The 8,759-nt window shown below is 37.5% G+C and overlaps 1 long non-coding RNA gene and 1 pseudogene across 1 annotated transcript; one reads left to right on the plus strand and one right to left on the minus strand.

The window, feature by feature from the left end:
* Window positions 1-274: 274 nt before the first annotated feature.
* LOC113274523 lies at window positions 275-1,081 on the minus strand. The gene is made up of 3 exons (XR_003323043.1): window positions 1,035-1,081; window positions 469-543; window positions 275-338 (listed from the first exon to the last, which is right to left on the minus strand). It is a non-coding gene; the product is annotated as an uncharacterized LOC113274523 (long non-coding RNA).
* Window positions 1,082-1,841: 760 nt separating this feature from the next.
* On the plus strand, window positions 1,842-2,462 carry LOC113273759 (annotated as a pseudogene).
* Window positions 2,463-8,759: the final 6,297 nt, after the last annotated feature.

Raw genomic sequence — 8,759 nt, forward strand, 5'->3', positions numbered from 1 at the left:
AACGAGGACACCTTTGTATATCAAACAACAAAATTAGTTACAATGATGACCAAAATTTGCAGAGTAACCAAAACAGACCTAGAACCACGTAAAAAACAGATTAAACATACTTCCAACATTTGCAGAGTAACCAAAACATTTGCAGCATGACATCGGAAAATGAAGTACCTAACAACCAAATAACTAAGACACAACCAGTGAGAAACAACCAAAAAATTTACCTCAAGAGCAAAACATTGGCAGCATGGCATTTGAAATGAAGTACCTATAATCATCTTTATCAGTTGACTTCTACTTCTCAGCACTGCTTTCTTTCATATATGTCAACACATATGAGCCTGGTGATAAGGATGAATCAGAGCTTTCTAATTTCTCAGAAAAGTACAACAATTGAGCAATCAAACTCTTTTGTGATTCAAGAGTGTTTTCTGTTGTTTCATCTATAGCCACTTGGATAAACAAACTAACCAATGAAGCAGTTCTCATTCAATTTATCAATTCTGATATCACCAGTGCCTCCTCATCCTCCTAAAGAACCCCTACCTGCACCACCAACATCACCAGACCAGTTCATATGAGTGGATGAAAAATCAAATCAAATCTATGGGTAACAGAGACAATGATTCTTTGATACTGAATCTCAAAACATTATTTTAGATCGTAGCTACAAATTAAGATTTACGACGAATAGATATGGATTTTTTATTCAAGTTTTTTCAAAAAATCTAAATCAAAACAACCAGAGTGAGTAGAAAATTGTAGATCTATGCTTCGATTTCAATTAGGATAGGTTAATTAAAAAAATGAAGATATAGGTTCTGAAAACCCTAAAATCCTTAAGAGAAGATGATACTTATACGCAAAATCATGATCATCTTTCCCATGATTAAGGATCTAAACTCTAATTAAGGATCAGATAATGAAATCGAGATTAGTTTTCATTTTTTTTTTCAAAATCATTAAAATCAAACCACGAGAAATTTGATTTCAACTCGAAATCGATTAATGAAAGCTTTAAAGGAAGATTAACTTACCTTTCAATTCGTTTTTCCTGATGTTTCTCTTCGATTTCTTTGGTTAATTATCAGACTAAACAAATCATCTGCATCTTCCGTAAGATCTATCTTTTGATCAGATTCAATCGATCTTTGACATAAATGAAACTACAGAGGCATAAAAGGAGAAGATGCAATCAATCGTTGTTGTTGCAGTCGAAGATTTGATGAAGACGAAGAAGATTTGATGCAGTCGAAAATGAATCTCAGGAACCCTAGAAACCATTGTTCTACAACAGAGAGAGATAAAGATGAAAGAGAAAGAGAATACAGAAATGAAAAGAAGCTTCTGAGATTCCCTTGTATAAATACTAAAGGGCAATGTTGCCATTATTAAAATTCGGAATAATTAATTATGGGCCTGATCTAAAGATAATTTGATTTTTCGGGCCTAATAATATCATTTTATGAAAGTGTGGAGTTGAGGGTGGAGGATCCATTTTGTGGGGCTTCTATATGTTTAAACCCATATAGTAGGGGTTCTAGTATTTTTCACTTTTTAATTTTCTCCTAAAATCCAGAATCTGTATGAGGTCTTCTAAATAATAATCCAACAGTTGATAACAAAACCCGATCCGTATGATACCATTTAAACCACTCAAATCCGTCGACAATAACAAAGAACGAAAACCATGATCCGTATGACACCTTTTGATTCATTCACTATGAACCGTTGATAAGAGCCAAAAAAAAAAAGAAGAAAAAAAAAAAGATCACAATCCCGCCCAAATGTTAGTCTTTCTCCTCTATATAACCCCATTCCCGAAACCCAAATCTTCACAGATCAAAATTTCTTTCAATTATCTCTGAAATCCTAACAATCAGATCTCTGCAATTTTCTTCAAAAATGGCTCGTACAAAGCAAACAGCAAGGAAATCAACATGAGGAAAAGCCCCAAGGAAGCAATTAGCAACAAAAGCAGCTCGTAAATCAGCACCAGCAACCGGAGGAGTGAAGAAACCTCACAGATTCAGGCCAGGAACTGTCGCTCTTCGTGAGATCAGGAAATACCAAAAGAGTACTGAACTATTGATCCGTAAATTACCATTTCAGCGCTTAGTTCGTGAAATAGCTCAAGATTTCAAAACCGATTTGAGGTTTCAGAGTTCAGCAGTTGCAGCTCTACAAGAAGCAGCTGAAGCTTATCTTGTCGGATTATTTGAAGATACAAATCTCTGTGCCATTCATGCTAAAAGGGTTACTATTATGCCTAAGGACATTCAGCTTGCCAGGAGAATCAGAGGAGAGCGTGCTTGAAAAAGGGGAAGGGTCTTACCTAATTTCTGTTCTATCCTTTTGGGGGTTTTCTGTGAAAATTTAGGTTTAGGATCTATGTTATTTTATTTTGGGATGTTTAACTGTGTGTTCTAATTTGATAGATTAATGAATATATTCACAGTTTCGGCATTTAATGTTTTGCTGCTTTGATTTGATTTTGTTCTGAAACTCTAATTTTGATTGGATTCAATCCATCATGAGACTAATCACCAATACTGGATCCCCATTTATGCTTGATATGCTAGACCTGTTGCTGCAACACCTAATTTCTGTTCTATCATTTTGGTGGTTTTCTGTGTAAATGCAATGAAGGTTTTATTTAGGTTTAATGGAATTGAGATCTGTGTTTTTATTTTGGATGTTTGACAGTGTATTCTTCTGATTAGATAGATCTAATGGAATACATATTCACAGTTCGGATTTTAATGTATTGCTTCTCTGATTTGATTTTGTTCTGCAACTCTAATTTCGATTGGATTCAATCCAAAATGAGTGTGTACACTAGTACCTGTCCCCATTTAGGTTTGTATGCTAGACCCGTTGCTGTAATTCCTCGCAGTTTTGAGTTTTAGGTACTGAGGGACTTGACCTAAAGCATTTGAGGCAGCTAATGCAATTGTTAATTCTAGTGCCAATGCTTTCAGCTCAACCCAAATTGATAATCTTAGAAATTGGATTCTCAGAAGTTGGTGTAATAATCCAAATTGAGATGATATACATCAATACCTGATTAGTCAAGCTGATGTGCTGTGCTTGAGAAATTGCGGTTGTTGTGCTTAAAAAACTAAGATTTAGGAAATGTGAACTTGTCATCTCTGAAGGATCTCACTATTACCAAATTGGATGTTGTGCTGTGTCTTGTGTTGGTGATGATTTTTATGATGTCGACGAAGCTGGTCAAATTCACCATGAGTGACTTGCATTACCTGGAGATGTGGCGCATATCACAATCACTGTCTACACTTTTATCTCCACCTGAGAACCTGATTGTTGAGAGTTGCCCGTATTTGGAGCGACTTCATTACTTGTTTCTTTCCTTCAATCAAAGAATACAAACTGGAAGATGCCACATTGATAAGCAGGTTAGTAGCTGAATTAGTTATTACTAGCTTAATTTTCAAACTTTATTTCGTCTTAAAGAAATTTTAGAGGTTTATGAATGCATTCTTGAAACTTGATCTGCACACGCACACACAAAATCAGAAGTCAGGTTTATCACTCCTGCTGTATTGCTCGTATGTCTTACTGAATATATTGGAAAGCACTCCTAGTGTAGGCATATGATGTTTGCAGTTAGAAGCTTGTATAGCCTGTATTTTTGTTTACTTTTTATACTTTTTCAAAGTGAAGTAGCGGGGATATGAATCACATGATATCCTTGTTTTAAGCTAAAATTCTCTTTTGTGTTTTCCATTATACGAGTAAGGATTTGTCGAAAATTGTAGAGATATATAATGGTTATCTGTGATTATTCTTCATCTTTATGGTTTCTTGTGTGACCTCCAAATTGAAGCCTTTGCAAGTCGAAGGCCTGCCCCCTTCTTCTACCAAATTGCTTGTCTTAATGCACAGTTACAATATTGGCTGAAGTTTATCGTCCAGTTTTTGATGTTCACTTATAGCTGTGGCGAGGTCTAGTATCGACCAACGTTTTCATAGTTTCTGCGGAAAATTTATAGGTTTCCAGTACAAGGGAACAATGATCCGTCCATTGCTAAGATCACACAGTTGAATTGGATTTAGATATTTTATAATCGATGATCACACAGTTTCTAAATGGGTTGCACTTGTTTCTGAGTTTCTCCTTATTAAATGATTTATTTGCTTGTTATTGCCGAATCAGAGGGCCAAGAACCAACTCCTGTTATTGAGCCAGCCCTGACCATGAAACTTTGTATCAGGAGGTGGTGCTCACTGGTCGCCGTGGTCTGGAGATTGATCATTCCACTTCTCAAGAACGCAACTCCTATACTACACGAAGCACTGAAGCATTATTAGTAGTAGTCCATATGTCAAACAAACGAGGCACTGGAGTGGGATAATATCTGAAAAATTGGCAACTTGGAATGTTAGATTATTTTTTTTTTTTTTGAAGATTATGCTGCTACGAATTTGAGAATTGTTGTTGTAATGATCCAGCAGTGTTAAATCAGTTTTTTTTTTTTTTTTTTTTTTTTTTTTTTTCCGCGTATCTCTATGACTATGACTATCTTATACTCCCTCCATCCCTAATAAGATGACCTAGTTGTAGTTTACACAGATTTTAAGGCAATGAGGAAAGTGGAGTATGCTTAACTATTTTTTACAATTATATCCTTATGGGCAATAATTAGTAAAATTTAGAAACGATTTATTTCTTAAACTATACCACGGTTTTTTATAAACTTTATACCGTTGAAAGCATTTTAAAACACCTACGCAACGAATATAAACATGACTATCAAATTATACATATTTCTTATAGAAAAAATAATCAATTAAAAGGGTAGTTTTAGAAATATCCCTTGATTAGGGAAATAAATCATTTATTTATGAGACAAAATTTAAAACCAAGTAAATCATCTTATTAGGGACAGAGGGAGTAGTTCACTTTTCTATGCATTTGAGTTTGGAAGAATTTTTTTTGGACTAAGTCCAGTTGCGCCAATTTGTGATTTTCTATCTCAGGTTGTAACAACAATAGTCTGTGTATTGAACATTTCGGTGGACCAAGTATCTGACTGAAATAGGTTGGTTAAATGCTTCCGCATTTTCCCATCATCGAGTGGGAACTGCAAATCGGATTTCTTGCAAATTTTAGTTGAACATCCTTCAAAATTTTACACTTTGTAACCTAATATTTGCTGACAACCAAGTGACGAGAAGTTAGTACTGAACACCAAACACTAGAAACATGTTGCTCGGCTGATTTTCTGATTAGACGATTCGATTCATTGAATATCAGACTCCACATTTACTTCTGGAAGCTGATTTACTCTTGGCAATTGTTGAAGTGTAGGTGCATCAGGATTTTGAAAAGAAGAAAATTTCACCTAGCTAGCTCTGTCATCAGGCTCCACTGTCCACCCATGCCATAATAACTTTACCATTTAACCGTAACTTGAAGCCTTTACAAAATTGGCCGAAGTTTATAGTCCAATTTTGTATTCACTTGTCAGCTCTGTGGGAGGTCCGGTATAGACCAAAACGGATATACCACTACAAAAATTTCAGTTTGCAAAATTTTCCTACATATATATCTTTTTTTATCGCTCTTTACTTTAGTCTCCAAAATCAAACCCCGTTCCTCCTTCGAACCCTAGAAAAACAAAATTTTCAATTCAATCCGTCTCTTCAAACAACAAAGGTGTTTGTACCGTGTATAAAATACACGGGAGACCCGCAAATCAATACAAGGAACCATGCAAGGAAGCTTAATGCCAGGAGTTATGCATGGCAGATTAATTCCAGGAATTAATTCCAGGAGGTTGCATGCAGTATTAATTCCAGGAGGTTCCATGCAAAATTAATTCCAGGAGGTTTCATGCAAGGAAAATAAATACAATTTATGTTTACCTCATAATGAGGGGAAGAGCCTAGTTCAGAATTGTATAAATAGAGGGAATATAATCCTGAGAATAAGGTGGCTGGTAGAGAAAAAAATCCCATGTAATTCTATTATCAATAAAAAAATCACTCCCCAAGGGGATTCGTCCGTGGATGTAGGCAAACCATGCCGAACCACGTAAAATTCGTGTCTCTCATCTTTATACCTGTTTCATGTTTTAACCCTGTTTTCATCAACAACACCAAAATCATCGTATTTAGTACTCGGAAATATTTCTGGGTGCAAACATTGGCGCCGACTAAGGGGACTCGAGTAAAACGATCGAGTTTTACCAATTAGAGAAGTCCTGGAACAATCATGCACGAATATCCATGCAAAATCAGCAAGAAAATAAATAAAAAGATAGGGTTAAAAAGGAAAAAATCGCGTAACTATTGCGAGCAGATCAAAACCGTTATGAAACTGTTGAAGAAAGTGTGGCGAAACAGAAGCAGAGAGGTTACAAAACTGTAACAGTTATAAATGTTGCAGAAAGGCGTTACAAAAGCTTCTATCAGCTACAGAGATCCATCATCAGGTACGCCTCATCATCCAGAAGATCCAATCCGTGCAGATCTGACGAATCTGGACCATTAAATATGTCCAGCCTCCGTACACCAACGATCCAGTACTTCTCAAACGCTGACAAGTCAGCGCACAGTCAACGCCACGTGGGTCCAGTCAACCTGTGCCACGTCACCGACACATCAGCAAAGACTTCCCAGTCAGCAATACACATTCAACAATACTGTCACGTCAGCGATGATTCTCCAGTCAGCAAATACGCCATGTCGGCGACTTTTACACCACGTCAGTATCGTCCGGGTGCCACGTCTGCAAGGTGATCCAGACAGTGTGCCACGTCAGCAATGCTCGCCAACCTGAAAGCTCCACGTCACGGACATGACACGTCAGCAACCAGAACCTGCCACATCAGCTGCCATGTCAGCAACATCTACTTCCACGTCAGCAAATTGATCGAGTCAGCACGCCGCGTCAGTAAATTGATCCAGTCAGCACTGCCACGTATGCAACAACACGCACGCTTCGTTCAAACCTTGTTTCGTCAATAACTTATTCTTTTTAAGTCCGAATTGAGTGATTTTTGGCTCGTCGGAATCGTCTTTCAATTCCCATGGATGCAAAAATTTCTGTGTTCGAGAAACTTTTATATGCACTTGGGGAAGCAACATGATCGAGTTCGAGGTTCGTGGATAACGACATGATCGAGTTCGAGGTTCGTGGATAGCGACATGATCGGGTTCGAGATGAGGATTGCATAGAACCTTCAATATTTATCATTGCATCACTTCGCAAGCACCTAAAGCCTCACCTTTCACGTGAGCATATAAGTCTTGCTTTCATCGCAAGCATAAAATCTCGTCTTACACGCGAGTATGAAAGACTTGCAGCTTGGCAAGCATAAAGTCTCGTCTGAACCACGAGCCCAATGCCCGATATTGGTCCAAAGACTCGTACTTAACACAAGCAATAACTAGCCTGCCCGAGCAGCAAGCGCTAGCCTTGTTACGTTACGAGCAAAAAGCCTAGACCCAGCCGCAAGCACACACTACATTCTACTCAAGACTCGACTAGGTATCGAGCATCACAAGTCCACCACATGGCAAAAATTCTCGCCTAACACGTGAGCAAATTTTATTGCAGGTTATCACAGTTGGGGACGTGTTTGTAATGTCTCTACTCACGCTTAGGGGCGACTGGCGAGTTACGTCATCGACGATCGACGCGAAGGAAAAACAAAATTCTTAGCCCCCAACAAGTTGGAGGTTAAGAGGGGGCGATGTTTGTACCGTGTATAAAATACACGGGAGGCCCGCAAATCAATACAAGGAGCCATGCAAGGAAGCTTAATGCCAGAAGTTATGCATGGCAGATTAATTCCAGGAATTAATTGCAGGAGGTTGCATGCAGTATTAATTCCAGGAGGTTTCATGCAAAATTAATTCCAGGAGGTTTCATGCAAGGTAAATAATATAATTTATGTTTACCTCATAACGAGGGGAAGAGCGTAGTTCAGAATTGTATAAATAGAGGGAATATAATCCTGAGAAAAAGGTGGTTGGTAGACAAAAAAATCCCATGTAATTCTATTATCAATAGAAAAATCACTCCCCAAGGGGATTCGTCCGTGGATCTAGGCAAACCATGCCGAACCACGTAAAATTCGTGTCTCTCATTTTTATGCATGTTTCATGTTTTAACCCTGTTTTCATCAACAACACCAAAATCATCGTGTTTAGTACTCGGAAATATTTCTGGGTGCAAACAAAAGGATTTCATGATGAAGGGGCTTAACAGTCTACCAGAAGGGATCATTCTAGACATACTGACTAGGGTACCAACTGAATCTTCCTAGACCGCAAGCTGGTTTGCAAACCGTGGAAAGATATTATTCGTGATCCATCATTCTCTCAGTTGCACTTCAATCATCTTGATTCTGCTGATGATTCTGGTAAGATAAGTTTTATTGTCTTAAGTTGTGAGAATATCAATTCTACTGATCCAAGGATGGAAGAACTTTATTATACCGAATATGATGAGAATTGTCATGAGACACCCTTCAGTAGAAAAACGAGGATGCATTTAAACACTGCATTTAAGAAGTATTATTTTGTTGGTTCTTATAATGGGTTAATTTGCTTCGGTCCTTGGTTTGATTGTTTAACTTCATACAATGTTTCTGAATTTCATTATGAACCTGTTTATATCTCTAATCCAGTCATCAGAGAATATATTATCCTTCCAAATTATGAAGGAGTGTACAAATGGAGTGGATTTGGTTACAATCATTCAACCAATGAGTACAAGGTTGTTAGAA

The sequence above is a fragment of the Papaver somniferum genome, chromosome 4 (assembly GCF_003573695.1).
Source record: "Papaver somniferum cultivar HN1 chromosome 4, ASM357369v1, whole genome shotgun sequence".
NCBI classification, from domain to species: domain Eukaryota; kingdom Viridiplantae; phylum Streptophyta; class Magnoliopsida; order Ranunculales; family Papaveraceae; genus Papaver; species Papaver somniferum.